This window comes from Schistocerca serialis, chromosome 3 (assembly GCF_023864345.2).
Source record: "Schistocerca serialis cubense isolate TAMUIC-IGC-003099 chromosome 3, iqSchSeri2.2, whole genome shotgun sequence".
NCBI classification, from domain to species: domain Eukaryota; kingdom Metazoa; phylum Arthropoda; class Insecta; order Orthoptera; family Acrididae; genus Schistocerca; species Schistocerca serialis.
In genome coordinates this window covers 1,008,163,392-1,008,180,032 of record NC_064640.1, presented here as the reverse complement: position 1 = coordinate 1,008,180,032, position 16,641 = coordinate 1,008,163,392, and positions in this window count along the sequence as shown.

Sequence of the window (16,641 nt, the reverse complement as noted above, 5' to 3'; positions counted from 1 at the left end):
GTAATGCAGCACTTAAGTTTTATGTTCAAGTGTTAACTTCCTTTAAAATATTCACTGACTAATTGCATATGGTTTTTTTCCCTTAATGTTATATTCTTTTCATTCAAGTCGTTCTTATAATTCAGGGTTCTGGAAGCCAAACCATGTACCAGGGTATAATATACTTCATAATACCATAAAATCTACAGGCATCAGATATTAGAGCCTGGAATACCATTAGTTATCAATAAATTCTTTTTAATCTTTTCAGAGTCCAGCTTTGCAAAACCTGCATTTGTAGTTAGTCTATAATGAAGTAAACTATAAGGTTTGCAGGGTAAAAATCATTGTTCTTTGGAAGCATATTTTTGTACTGCGTCAACCTGATGAAGTGACAACTAAAGCAGCAGGAGTTGAAGTGGCCTTAGGCCTGTGTCCAGTCTTAGACTGTGTCAAAGATTTATTATATTATTAAGCATTTCGTCTTGGGTGTAATCATTCATAATATTAAAATAATTATGACAGCAAACAAAATGTAATTTTTTTCATCCTCTGTTACTAGTTTATTGAGTTGGCATCACAATTAAGTTTTACGAGCCCTTCAGAATATGGATGTATACCAATAATATTGTTCGATTGTTTTTCAGATTTGTTCTTTATACTCTAATGACATAATAATTATACTCACAGTTATCATCGAATTATATTAAAAGAACGGAGGTTGGTCTTAAATCTTCATTAATTGTTTGAGGAACAACACTTGGAGCCATCTCATTGTTTGTGTTTGTGGTGTCACCGCCAGACACCACACTTGCTAGGTGGTAGCCTTTAAATCGGCCGCGGTCCATTAGTATATGCCGGACCCGCGTGTCGCCACTGTCAGTGATAGCAGACCGAGCGCCACCACACGGCAGGTCTAGAGAGACGTCCAGGCACTCGCCCCAGTTGTACAGCCGACTTTGCAAGGAAAGGTTCACTGACAAATACACTCTCATTTGCCGAGACGATAGTTAGCATAGCCTTCAGCTACATTTGCTACGACCTAGCAAGGCGCCATATTCAATTAATATTTATTATATGGAGCATGTATCATCAAGAGAGATGTTCTACAATTGTGGATCAAAGTTAAGTATTATATCAACTACTTACTTTATTTGCAATTCTCAAGATATTGTCCTGTTCCAGACCTCACGCCAGTCAGCGTGTAATTAAACGCGTGCATTTCAGCCTCCTCTAGAAAAACAGTGTTGGCTCTTCTGCCAACACTACAGTGTTAACATTATATATCCAAATCAATCTCACATCTGATTTTTCTATATAATTATTCTCAATTTTATTCAAATACTTTAAGTATTTTATTTGAAATTCATTTTTGTCTTTGTGAACTATTAGCCCTTCATAGTGTTGCTTCATGCCATCCTTTATTTTATATTCACCATATTTTCGAATCAAATTAAAAACTTCGTATAATCTATTTTCTGAATTGTATATCTTCTTCATATTGCGATTTAAAAATTAAAGAATATAAGCCTAGTTCATTGATAAATATTGATGATTTTTCATTAACTATTGACTCTGACGATTTCTCAGGGATTAAATTTACAAACATTTTTTTATCTTCTCCATCAATTTCTTTCCTTATTGCATAGTTACTATCTTTATATTCCAGTATATCTTCAACATCATTAGCTTTAAACCACCGATTATTCTTTTCATCAATTATCACTAAAATTTGCTTACCATTGGATACAAGTTTGTTGCTGATGAGATTATGACTGACTCCATTTCATAGAAAACTTTTTATTAGAAATATTATTTAGATTCATCACATAATATTTTGAGTGTATATAATTGAAGGTGCTTCAGTTATTGCTGTTTGTGAAAATAATAGTACTCGCGCCAAGTGAGATGAATAAAGCAATAAAATATTTGAATGAATTTGGTTATCTGGATATTCTATCAATAGCTGAAGCAACCCAAGTGAGTGATGATGTATTCCGAGAAAAATTAATGTAATTTCAATTAAGACATCATCTTGAGATAAATGGTGAGTTAAATGAAGAGACTTTAAGTTTTATGAATAAGCCTGAATGTGGTGAAAATGATATATTTAGTAGCTATAGAGGCAGTATGTATAAATAGAATAAGAAACACAAAATAGAAATAGAAATCAGGAAATAATAATTATTGGAAGTAACAGACGCAGCATTTCTTTTACACCAAAAATATACTGATATTCAGTTTGTTTGTGATAGCAATAATTCTGTTTTTTTTTTAATTACAAGTAAAAGACAAATACATATGCTTGAAATATACGGTATACCCAACAGGAGGTCCTAGTCAGACGACCCCACTCACTGATGGTCAAAGGATCTAGATCGAGAAGGGAATTTGTTAGCTCATGCATTATTTCCAAATATAAATAATCATCCAGCAGAGATACATAGGGATAAAGATGAAATATGGTTCCTGGAGACCAATGGGAATACACCAAACTACCAAACAAATCTATCTGAAGTTTTAGTTCACGAAACTGGTCATGCATTAGGTTTGCAACATTGAGATGTTTACGGAGCAATAGTGTATCCTTACTTTAATGGTCTAAATTTAGAATTATCTCAAGATGATATTGATGGTACCGGTATTCAAAGTTTATATCATAAAAGAATCGGTATTTTCAAGTACAGTAAGTCATGTTGTATGTTGGATAGTGCCTACCACGTGAAGTTCGTAGTTATCTGCCTAGCACAATAATCAAAACTATGGAGCAAATGTGACACATAGAAGTTAAAAACACAAGGGAGGAGAAATAGCAGGACAAGAGAAAGAAAGCCAGAGGAGAAAGCAAGAGAACGCGTGTGTACCACTGTGAATGGGTGCGAGAGGATTATTACTCACATAATTACAGACAGTGACGTGGAAGGGAGGGGAAGGAAAAGTAGAGTGCACAGCAAATGCCAGCTTCTCATGCGCGGACTGGCGCAAAGTAAAATAGGCAGGGATGAAGCGGTACATTGCCGCCTGAAGGCTTACAAAGCTGTAAATATTATACAGTGGAAGAGGCGCACAAGAAGAGGCGTGAGAATATGGCGAGCAGGTTGGCAGGATGTGTTTATACATGTTGTAGTCTCAAGAGAGGGCTGAACTTTTAGATTTTATGAGCATTAATTTATTTAGTATTTCATACTCTTTTTATTGGTTCTGTATATGTTGAGTGCTATCAGCAATGTAGACTGACGTTTTAGTGAACAGTGGAATTTTCTTTCTTTTGGCATCTCACGATTGCGACCCTTACAAGTGCAGTAACTATGCACGTAGGAGTGTTACGCGCTACCCACATTTTGACTTTTTGTGACAGTGTGGAGGCTGAGCCTCGCTATTGTTCCCATGTTCACTGCTTGACCAACAGCCGCTGAGTAGGGATTCCAGTAACAACAGTCAACGTCACGTCGCCGAAAAAGTTGGGTATGTGCAGAAGGTGATGTGCGCTCGTTCTTCACTGCTCGCCCTTGGAGACGGAGGTCGCTGAACATCTTACCCATGTCAGCGATAGAAAAAAACGTGTAAATGAGCTGCTATGACAATCGTGTCAGTGAGTGTGCTCATTGTGTATTGTTGTGTGGCAAAGCAAAAAGCCAATTATGCGTGTGTTTGAGAATGTTATTTTCCAGTAAACTTATCTTCAGCTCGTATTAATTGTGCTTCTTGATATTATCCAACTACTTGTACCACATTTTCTGCCTGTCGCAAGTTACTTACACTAAAACAATTAATATAGTTTTATCATTGTTAACTAATACACTTGAACTAATGTTATCTTTATTATCTTCAGACCAAATACTAGTATGATGCAGCTCTCTATATTAATCTATCCTGCACAAGCCTCTTCATCTCCAAATGACTGCTGCAACCTATATTCTTCTGACTCTGCTTAAGACTTACCTTAAATACTAAACTGGTGATTCCTTGATGTCTCAGAATGTGTCCTATCAACATATTTCTTCTTTTAGTCATTTCTGCCCCAGATTTCGTGTTTCCTTGCCTTCTATTCAGCACTTCCTCGTAATCTACCCATCTAATCTTCAGCATTCGTCTGTAGCACCTCATTTCAAAGGCGTCTACTCTCTTTTTGTCTAAACTGTTCACGTCCACGTTTCACTTTCACTCTTTTTCAGCCATCTTCACTTATTTTTCTGCCAGAATAGCAGAACTCATCTACTACTTTTAGTGTCTCAATTCCTAATCTAATTCCTTCAGCATCATCTGATTTAATTCGACTATATTCCAATATCCTTGTATTGCTTCTGTTGATATTATACTTATATCTTCCTTTCAAGACGCTGATCATTCCATTCCTCTACTATTTCAAGTGCTTTGCTGTCTCTGAAAGAATTACAATGTCACTGGCAAACCTCGAACCTTTTATTTCTTCCCCATGGAATTTAATTCCTACTCCAAATTTTTCTTCCATTTACTTTACTATTTGCTCAGTGTTTATATTAAATAACATTGGGGATAAACTCCAACCCTGTCTCACTCCTTTCTCAACTGCTGCTTCCCTTTCACGACCCACGACTCTTAATAACTGCCATCTGGTTTCTGTACAAGTTGTAAATAGCCTTTTGGTCCCTGTATTCTACCCCTGCTACCTTCAGAATTTTAAAGTGAGTATCCCACTCGACATTGTCAAAACCTTTCTCCAAACTTACAAAGGCTACAAATGCAGGTTTACCTTTTCTTAACCTGTCTTCTAAGAGAAGTGTCGTCGTACTGCCGTCTGCTTCACGTCTGCTGTGCAGCGAGCTACCTTAATTTAAGTATTAACTGTATTTTTCTTACTTGTCACTTCTTCTTCCGTGTGTATTTGCTTTTAGGAAGCTTTAATTGTCGGGTGCTATTAATAGTGTTCCATAGATTTCGTGTTTGTTTTGAATACAGTCAGAGAGAGTCCCTTTAGTCAACCATAGTGCTAGTAGTGCTAGTGTTTGTTTGCAATACAGTCCAGAGACAGGTAGTGCTATCTTCATTGTTTTCTACAAGAAGTGCCTAGCAACCACAGTTTAGTAAATAAACAGCCGCCTTTAGTGAATTAGCAGTCTAGTTAAAGGTTGATTAACTCTCTTCAGTAAATTGATTCCTTAGGATGGATAGGATGCGTGACTGCTGTGTACGGACGCAGGAGGAGCTGGCCACTGTTCGCGAACAGCTGAGCGTATTGATGGCCGCGGTCAGCCGTCTTCAGGCTGCTGCCTCGGAGTGTAGCGGCAGTGGGGAGTCTGGTGCGTCGCAAGGTACACCCCAGGTGTTACATGCTTCACCCACTGTCCCTGCTGTCGAGACATCTTCGCGTGTACTGGGCGCGGTTGGGCCACCCTCTCCCCAAGGGGAGTGGCGGGTTCAGCGGCGTTCGCGGCGCACGAGGCGGAGGGTCAATGTGGAGGCTGGCCGTGTGGCATCGCCCGCTCTGCCTGCGAGTGGACATGTGGCTGCTCCTTCAGCAAGGTCCGAGCAGGCACACTGGGGGAGGGGTTTATTAGTTATTGGGAGCTCCAACGTTAGGCGGGTGATGGAGCCCCTTAGGGAAATAGCGGGAAGGTCGGGGAAGAAGGCCAGTGTTCACTCTGTCTGCTTGCCGGGAGGTCTCATCCGAGATGTGGAGGAGGCCCTACCGGCGGCGATAGAGAGCACTGGGTGCACCCGACTGCAAATTGTTGCTCATGTCGGCTTCAATGACTCCTGCCGTCTGGGTTCAGAGGTCATCCTCAGTTCGTACAGGCGGTTGGCGGAATTGGTGAAGGCGGAAAGCCTCGCTCGCGGGGTGAAATCAGAGCTAACTATTTGTAGTATCGTTCCCAGAACCGATCGCGGTCCTCTGGTTTGGAGCCGAGTGGAAGGCTTAAACCAGAGGCTCAGACGATTCTGCGGAGATCTGGGGTGCAAATTTCTCGACCTCCGCTATCGGGTGGAGAAATGTAGGGTCCCCCTGAATAGGTCAGGCGTGCACTACACGCCGGAAGCGGCTACAAGGGTAGCGGAGTACGTGTGGAGTGCACATGGGGGTTTTTTAGGTTAGAGACTCCCCTCCCTAGGCCCGACAAGACGCCTCCTGAGACGCAGCAAGGTAGGAGTAGGCAAAATGCAACAGGGAATAACAATATTAATGTGCTAATAGTAAACTGCAGGAGCGTCTACAGAAAGGTCCCAGAACTGCTCTCATTAATAAACGGTCACAACGCTCATATAGTACTAGGGACAGAAAGTTGGCTGAAACCAGACGTAAATAGTAATGAAATCCTAAACTCAGATTGGAATGTATACCGCATAGACAGGCTGGACAGTGAAGGGGGAGGCGTGTTTATAGCGATAAGAAGTGCAATAGTATCGAAGGAAATTGACGGATATCCGAAATGTGAAATGATTTGGGTGAAGGTCACGGTTAAAACAGGCTCAGACATGATAATTGGATGTCTCTATAGGCCCCCTGGCTCAGCAGCTGTTGTGGCTGAGCACCTGAAGGATAATTTGGAAAATATTTCGAGTAGATTTCCCCACCATGTTATAGTTCTGGGTGGAGATTTTAATTTGCCGGATATAGACTGAGAGACTCAGACGTTCATAACGGGTGGCAGGGACAAAGAATCCAGTGAAATTTTTTTAAGTGCTTTATCTGAAAACTACCTTGAGCAGTTAAACAGAGAACCGACTCGTGGCGATAACATATTAGACCTTCTGGTGACAAACAGACACGAACTATTTGAAAAAGTTAACGCAGAACAGGGAATCAGCGATCATAAAGCGGTTACGGCATCGATGATTTCAGCCGTAAATAGGAATATTAAAAAGGGTAGGAAGATTTTTCTGTTTAGAAAAAGTGACAAAAAGCAGATTTCAGAGTACCTGTTGGCTCAACACAAAAGTTTTGTCTCAAGTACAGATAGTGTTGAGGATCAGTGGACAAAGTTCAAAACCGTCGTACATAATGCGTTAGATGAGTATGTGCCAAGCAAGATCGTAAGAGATGGAAAAGAGCAACCGTGGTACAACAACCGAGTTAGAAAACTGCTGCGGAAGCAAAGGGAACTTCACAGCAAACCTAAACATAGCCAAAGCCTTGCAGACAAACAAAAATTACGCGAAGCGAAATGTAGTGTGAGGAGGGCTATGCGAGAGGCGTTCAATGAATTCGAAAGTAAAGTTCTATGTACTGACTTGGCAGAAAATCCTAAGAAATTTTGGTCTTATGTCAAAGCGGTAGGTGGATCAAAACAAAATGTCCAGACACTCTGTGACCAAAATGGTACTGTAACAGAGGATGACAGACTAAAGGCCGAAATACTAAATGTCTTTTTCCAAAGTTGTTTCACAGAGGAAGACTGCACTGTAGTTCCTTCTCTAGATTGTGGCACAGATGACAAAATGGTAGATATCGAAATAGACGACAGAGGGATAGAGAAACAATTAAAATCGCTCAAAAGAGGAAAGGCCTCTGGACCTGATGGGATACCAGTTCAATTTTACACAGAGTACGCGAAAGAACTTGCCCCCCTTCTTGCAGCGGTGTACCGTAGGTCTCTAGAAGAGCGTAGCGTTCCAAAGGATTGGAAAAGGGCACAGGTCATCCCCGTTTTCAAGAAGGGACGTCGAGCAGATGTGCAGAACTATAGACCTATATCTCTAACGTCGATCAGTTGTAGAATTTTGGAACACGTATTGTGTTCGAGTATAATGACTTTTCTGGAGACTAGAAATCTACTCTGTAGGAATCAGCATGGGTTTCGAAAAAGACGGTCATGTGAAACCCAGCTCGCGCTATTCGTCCACGAGACTCAGAGGGCCATAGACACGGGTTCACAGGTAGATGCCGTGTTTCTTGACTTCCGCAAGGCGTTCGATACGGTTCCCCACAGTCGTTTAATGAACAAAGTAAGAGCATATGGACTATCGGACCAATTGTGTAATTGGATTGAGGAGTTCCTAGGTAACAGGACGCAGCATGTCATTCTCAATGGAGAGAAGTCTTCCGAAGTAAGAGTGATTTCAGGTGTGCCGCAGGGGAGTGTCATAGGACCGTTGCTATTCACAATATACATAAATGACCTTGTGGATGACATCGGAAGTTCACTGAGGCTTTTTGCAGATGATGCTGTGGTGTATCGAGAGGTTGTAACAATCGAAAATTGTACTGAAGTGCAGGAGGATCTGCAGCGAATTGATGCATGGTGCAGGGAATGGCAATTGAATCTCAATGTAGACAAGTGTAATGTGCTGCGAATACACAGAAAGATAGATCCTTTATCATTTAGCTACAAAATAGCAGGTCAGCAACTGGAAGCAGTTAATACCATAAATTATCTGGGAGTACGCATTAGGAGTGATTTAAAATGGAATGATCATATAATGTTGATCGTCGGTAAAGCAGATGCCAGACTGAGATTCATTGGAAGAATCCTAAGGAAATGCAATCCGAAAACAAAGGAAGTAGGTTACAGTACGCTTGTTCGCCCACTGCTTGAATACTGCTCAGCAGTGTGGGATCCGTACCAGATAGGGTTGATAGAAGATATAGAGAAGATCCAACGGAGAGCAGCGCGCTTCGTTACAGGATCATTTAGTAATCGCGAAAGCGTTACGGAGATGATAGATAAACTCCAGTGGAAGACTCTGCAGGAGAGACGCTCAGTAGCTCGGTACGGGCTTTTGTCAAAGTTTCGAGAACATACCTTCACCGAAGAGTCAAGCAGTATATTGCTCCCTCCTACGTATATCTCGCGAAGAGACCATGAGGATAAAATCAGAGAGATTAGAGCCCACACAGAGGCATACCGACAATCCTTCTTTCCATGAACAATACGAGACTGGAATAGAAGGGAGAACCGATAGAGGTACTCAAGGTACCCTCCGCCACACACCGTCAGGTGGCTTGCGGCGTATGGATGTAGATGTAGATGTAGATGTAGATCAGTTTTGACTCACTGTAGAATCCAAACTGATCTTCCCTGTGGTTGGCTTCTACCAGTTTTTCCACTCTTCTGTAAAGAATTAGTAAATTACTGTTAGTATTTTGCAACCATGACTTATTAAGCTGATAGCTAGGTAGTATTCACACCTGTCAGTACCTGCTTTCTTTGGATTTGGAATTATTATGTTCTTCTTGAAGTCTGAGGGTATTTAGCTTGTCACATACATCCTGCACACCAGAAGGATTAGTTTCATCATGGCTGCCTTTCCCAAGGCTATCAGTCCTTCTGACAGAATATTGTCTACTTCATGGGCCTCCTGTCAACTTAGATCTTTCAGTGCTCTGTCAAATTCTTCTTGTAGTATCATATCTCCCATCTCATCTTCATCTACGTCCTCTTCCGTTTTTATGTTATTGCCTTCAAGTTCATCTCCCTTGTATATTGCTTACACCTCTCAACTTTCTCTTCTTCAGTTACTACTGGTTTTCCATCTGAGCTCCTCTTTTCTCCAAAGACCTCCTTTATCGTCCAGTAGGTGTTCTCTATCTTTCCCCTGGTAAAATATGTATCTAAATCCTTAGATTTTTTCTCTGGTCATTTCTGGTTAGTCATTTTGCACTTCCTATTAATCTGATTTCTTAGATGTTTGTATTCACTATACATTATATTTACCTATGTCATGTTAATTGCCCTTGAGATATAACTGTATTCCATTTTGCCTCTTTGCTCGCAAATGTAGCAATATGCAATACAAAATTTATTCTTTTGGACTAGAAGTGGTGAAGACGACAGTAGATATTCTTATGTTTTACTTTTTCTAGCTTGTGCTGTTGACAACCAGTGAAAATTAATTGAACGACAGTTATAAGTATAATTGTCCTGAAAGTATAGATTCTTTTTGAGTAGCCTCATGACTAGCTTTACCTATAGAGGAAATATGAAATATCGCAATTGCTGAGCTAATGGAAGTGTGTTTCAAGAAGGTAAAAGACATATACTGTTACAGTATCAGAACTATTTTCAGTGACACAGAGCTAGATGAAGGGACAGGCGTGCAATATTTTTTTTGAGAGTTGGTGATGTGGTAATAATACTGTTTTTTTCTGTGTAAGCTCTGCACATAACTTCTGTAGATTCATATGAAGATGCATTAACACTAGTAAAACAGTATCTTTCTCTCAGGAAAAGTTAATGCTCAAGATGATTTTTATAGTGTAGAGATATAAATGGAGTGAATTAAGAAATTTTTGGCACTATTTTCATAGCCCCTGTCAAGAAGAATTTTTAGATTGTGTAACTGTTTGATCTAGTTATATGACAAACTTGATTTGCATGTATGTTCTATGTCTGCCTCCCACATATATATGTGGTGGAAGTAAAGCTGAGTGGATGGGTCCTGGGCCATGCTTGGGTAGCTCAGTTAGTACAGCACTATCCTGTGGAAGGCAGAGGTCCCGAGTTCGAGTTTCAGTCCATCACACAGTTCTGATCTGCCAGGAAGTTTCATATCCATGCATCTTCCACTGCAAAGTGAAAACTTCATTCTGGAAAAATGTAACAGATTGTAAATTTCTGGTGTAGGGATGAGAGAATGTGAAGTGTGCTTGATATTTTTGTTGTATTACAGAATGATGACTCAGCATGGAGCCATTGCTGGGCTGTTCATCAGTATGCCATTATTTGTTTTTTTCGGGACCTTGGTGCTGGCTCAAAATTTTCTTTGGGTTTTCTAGTTTCTTTCTGGTTTTTCAGAAAACTTTTCTGGCGTTTGTGAAAAAATTATTGTTCTACTGGGGGTATTTAAGAAGTACTGCTATCTTTGGCAACTTGTAGTGATATTATACGCCTTACTGGCCTATAGAATTTTTTAAGCTGAGAGCACTTTCTCTCTGGCATGTACATTGTCTCACTGTATTACGTCAACATTGTCCAAGTGTTGCTGGTCACCCACATAGTTACTGTGCAAAGAGTCATAGTAGGTCTTGTGTACGAAGTGGGCATGCACAGCCGTGTCACACATAAATTATATCAAGAATTTGTTAGAAAGTATGATTAGATGTTGAAACTATTGCATTGCTTGATAGTATGAAAGTGATTTATGATCCAGTTTATTTGATAGATAAGCCCACTGGATTATTTATGAAATTCGAAGAGAAAACAGCATCATGGTTATTGGTCAATAACTTCAGTCAGTGTAACATATTGTTGTTGAAACAGATATGGATAGGCTTCTGTGATCAGTGGTTACCTATTAAATTTCCATGGAAATGCAATGCATCAGCACAAATGTGAAATGAGCTCATAATGGAAGAATGGGTGAGACTGGACATTCCTTAGGGAAGTGAGTTATGTGCTGAAAGGCTAATAAAATGAAGTAATATTTAATTGTACCATTATTATATCAAAGTGAAATTTTCCTTTTCATAACAGTGGGATTTTAATATTGGAAAAGCATGTGAGACACGTTTCCATATTAGGCACATGGTCTGGTTTATTTAGTAATGAAGTGTGTTCTCTCTGTAAAGGTGCGTTACTCGAGTTCCATACCTGCAAAATTACTAAAATTATAAGGAACTTAACAATTTTTCTGCGACAGGGACACATACATTTTACATGTGACAGATCTCCCAGGAGAAGAATGAAATCGTGGCAGTAAGACATGACCAGTTGCTGAGCCATTCGCAGTGAAGATTAGCCATGCCATCAGTACGTATCATCATTGACTAATGACATGGGTACTCCCTGTGCCCACTGGAACTCCATGGACTGGCCTGCAATGATAAGGGCCATAAGGGCCAGCTTCTGCAGTCCTGGTGGGACGGTCTGGTCACCTGCCATAGTTGGATGGAGTGATGTGGCGTCACCAACAACAGCTGAACATATGGTCAGTGGACCGCTTGTTGACACACAGCTGCAAAGTGACTCTACTAGCCGAACTAGCTGCAGTCCCAACAGCCAGTCACCTGGTATGGGAGCTGCTTCTGGAGTGCCCAGTGCTGGAGTCGGGACAGAACTGGAGTTTGTTCAAATTATGTGAGCCACATCAGAACCCCAATGAGGGTGGGTGTCTCTGACTTGCCTGGTTAACATTACAAGAAGGATCACTTGGCGCTGCGGGGGAGCAGAATGATTGGTGTACTTAAGTCTCTCTGAGAAACTGGCAATCCATACTACCATGAAATCAGGTGACAGTTGGGAGCAGAGAAAGAGGATGACGAGTCAGAATCATCAGTTGACTGCTGCCCGCAACAGCTACTAAATAGTTTTTATACTTGAATTTAATTTTGGAAAGTGTAGTGAGCTTCAGAAGCAATCTTGAACGATATAGCAATTTTAAGGACTTCACCAAAACTAGGACCAGACGTTTCCAAAGTTTTTGCTATGACCTCGATGTTGGAGGGAAAAGGTGCACAATTACATCCCAAATCAACGGTTCCTACATTTGCATGTAAGACCCTGCAACTTGGCAACCCATTCTGCATAAGACTGTCCACGTTGTTCATAACATGTATTATGCTGCAGGGTAGTGGCAACAAAGTGCATCTGGTGACCGTTTATTTAGTTAACAGAGCATATAGGTCAATGAAAGACAAATCATTAGGTTCCGATGGTGAGACCAACTTTTGCACCACTTTGTATAAACAGCTGCAGGAAGACAAGAGTAAATCACATTGCTGTTCGTCAGTAATGTTATAAGAACAACGATGCAGTTCGAAACGTCAGAGTTAGATATTCTAACTCCCTGAGTACTCGAACACCGCAGACGTCGGTGGGGGCATAGCTATGACCACCGACAGACAATGTTGTTACTGCTGAGACGGGAGCTTGAGAAGAGCAGACTGCTGTTCATGTTGCTGTTGGTGGTACCATTCCTCCTTGATGCCGCCACTGTTGCAGGGACAGCTGTTGCTGCCACAGTTCCAAAACACTTACAATCCATTATATGGGCAGCAAACTCTATAGAAAATAATAATTGTCATCTTGCATTTCGATGTCAGACATTTGTATGTCTATAAACTTCAGCTTGTTGTTTTTCTTTGTTAACATATTTCTTATTTTTTATTTATATGTTTCTCTCTTTTGATTTGTAAAGGAAGGAAAGAGGAGAGCAGGCGCATTAAAAAGCTGCTTTCTTTGATTTCTAATGACTTTAACGAGCAGGTTTCTGATGAGAAAAAGTTGTCCAGATTTCAGAAACAGTTTCTGTATGATAACTACAATAGTTGACAAACACTCTTCATTGTGAGATGTAGTTACGTTTCTGAGAAACATTACTTTTTATCATTCTTGGGATCATAACGTCTTTCAAAAATGACGGTTGAACGAATCACAGTGGGTCGGATTCTAATGTTGGTGTCCTACCTTCATTTTCAGAATATATCATGGGATAAGGCTCAGTGCCTCCAAGAACACCATCTAATGGAGCTCACTCTTAATTGACTGGGTAGGGGTTGGTAAACCTGGAGTACCTGAGGTGGGGATTGATGAGTGCCACAAGTTCTCTATAACAGTAAAGTCTGTGCATGCTTCAGTGACCACCATTCAATGTGTTAGTGAAACATTGTGCTTCACAGGGACTGGGGATCTTGTCTTAACCACACAGACTATGAAAACGGTACAAACCTCTATTAAAAAAATTGAAAATCAAGGTGTGCTGCATGCTGATGATGTAGATGGCTCTGAGATGAAACAGTAGTTAGTGGACAGTGAGTGTTCGATACTGATGGGTGTTGATAATTTAACTTATAACTAAAAAGTTCACATAAAACTATGTTAAGCTAAATTTGTGGATGAAATAATGAATTTTGGTTAACATGGTTTAAAATAAGCTTTTCTACTCATAAATAATTTGTCTGTACACATCAGTGGCCAAGGCTTCAAAATGCATATCAGGCTTGACTGCATCGCACTACCCACTAACTACAGTTTCACCTCACAGCTATATATCTCATCAGCTAATTATATGTACACTACTGGCCATTAAAATTGCTACACCAAGAAGAAATGCAGATGATAAACGAGTATTCATTGGACAAATAAATTATACTAGAACTGATATGTGATTACATTTCCACGCAATTTGGGTGCATACATCCTGAGAAACCAGTATCCAGAACAATCACCTCTGGCCATAATAACGACCTTGATACGCCTGGGCATTGAGTCAAGCAGAGCACGGATGGCGTGTACAGGTACAGCTGCCCATGCAGCTTCAACACGATACCACAGTTCATCAAGAGTATTCACTGGCATATTGTGACGAGCCAGTTGCTCGGCCACCATTGACCAGACGTTTTCAATTGGTGAGAGATCTCGAGAATGTGCTGGCCAGGGCAGCAATCGAACATTTTCTGTATCCAGAAAGGCCCATACAGGACCTGCAACATGCGGTCGTGCACAATCCTGCTGAAATGTAGGGTTTCGAAGGGATCGAATGAAGGGTAGAGCCACGGGTCGTAACACATCTGAAATATAACGTCCACTGCTCAAAGTGCTGTCAATGCGAACAAGAGGTGACCGAGACGTGTAAACCATACCATCAAGCCGGGTGATACGCCAGTATGGCGATGACGAATACATGCTTCCAATGTGCGTACACCGCGATGTCATCAAACACGGATGCGACCATCATGATGCTATAAACAGAACCTGGATTCGTCCGAAAAAATGACGCTTTGCCATTCGTGCACCCAGGTTCGTTGTCGAGTACACCATTGCAGGCGCTCCTGTTTGCACTGCAGCGTCAAGGTAACCGCAGCCACGGTCTCGGATCTGATAGTCCGTGCTGCTGCAAACGTCGTCGAACTGTTGGTGCACATGGTTGTTGTCTTGCAAACGTCCCCCATCTGTTGACTCACGGGACGCGGCTGCACGATCCGTTACAGCCGTGCGGATAAGATACATGTCATCTCGACTGCTAGTGATACGAGGCCGTTGGGATCCAGCACAGCGTTCCGTATTACCCTGCTGAACCCACCGATTCCATATTCTGCTAACAATCATTGGATCTCGACCAACGCGAGCAGCAATGTCGCGATACGATAAACCACAATCGCGATAGGCTACAATTCGACCTTTATCAAAGTCGGAAACGTGATGGTACGCATTTATCCTCCTTACAGGAGGCATCACAACAACGTTTCACCAGGCAACGCCGGTCAACTGCTGTTTGTGTATGAGAAATCGGTTGAAACTTTCCTCATGTCAACACGTTGTAGGTGTCGCCACCTGCGCCAACCTTGTGTGAATGCTGTGAAAAGCTAATCATTTGCATATCACAGCGTCTGTGTCTGTAGCACGTCATCTTCGTGATGTAGCTATTTTAATGGCCAGTAGTGTAATTAGGATGATTTTTTGAAGTTTTTAACATGAAAGTATGTAAATTTTATTTTTACTAAATTATGTATCTGTTGATCAAAACAATGACTTTGACAATAATGTAAATCATTTAAACTCCTTTGGTTCAAATGTAGCCTTTGTACTTCTTTCTGGTCACATTTTGTGGGTAGTTATTGTCTAATGTAGCAAAGCCTTGTTTTGTGATGCTGTAGAAAGCAAACATGACTGTTTGGAGTTTGTAGTTTGCGATCTTAAATTTCGCCAGTCTGATATCTGATATCTGAAGAGATGAAAATACATAAGTTATAAATGCCAAGTTTCTGTCATGTAAAACTTTTTGTCAGGACCATGTACAATCCAGAACATGAAATCAGTGGGCGCTGAGCTGCCATAATACACAGTGACTTATAATGAACTGATTTTGAGAATGGTATTATTGCCACTTGTTTGTGTAATTTAGAATTTCTTTTACTTTGGCACTATCGTGAAAAGTTATTTACTATTTACTCATAGCATTAATCGACCATTAACTGGACGCCAGGAGAAGAAGACTATTTATAAGGCTCATTGGTCTACAGTCTGGGAGCAATATAACTCACTCAAGAGAAGTGAGCGCTTCAACTCAAAAAAGAATGGCTTTGAGTAACAGAATACATACTGTCTCTCCAAATGTGGTAAACATTAAATAATGGGAGAGAAACTTAGAAAAAATGTCGGCTATATATTCAAAAAGTGTTACAATGTATAGCAGGTTCACTCACTAAAATCCATCAAGTGCCTGGGGGGTGTTACTGTTGGAAATTGCCACATCACATCAAGGAGAATAACTACCGAAATTGAAAGCTCTTGGGAAATACTGAATTGTTAGAAAATTATACTTCTTTAAATCTTGGCGTTGTAGAATGCAAAGAACTCATGTACATAGATGTAAAGAAACTGAAGGAAGAGTGGAGATGACAGCATGAAAGTCGAAAACCTAATCTGGCGAGTGAAAGTCCAGTTAGAAAAGATGCTTACGTTTATTATAACCTTCAGTTCTCCAGTTTTGCTTGAGCATATTTTGGTAAGAGTCATCCGCCTGAAGTAGGAGCATAAGTCCTTAATCCACTGCACTGTTTTAAGTGTGAGCAGTACAGCCTCACCACTACAGCATTCAACTGTAATGGCATGAGTTTAACACAAGTGGGGCAGACACTTCTTTCATATAATCACTACTACAAGATAGAACTCAGATTTCTGTCAATGTCGAGTGATCACTGAGAGGTGCAGTGTTGACTTTAGTTCTACCAAGCCGGCCGCGGTGGCCGAGCGGTTTTAGGCGCTTCAGTCCAGAACCGCGCGACTGTTACGGTCGCAGGTTCGA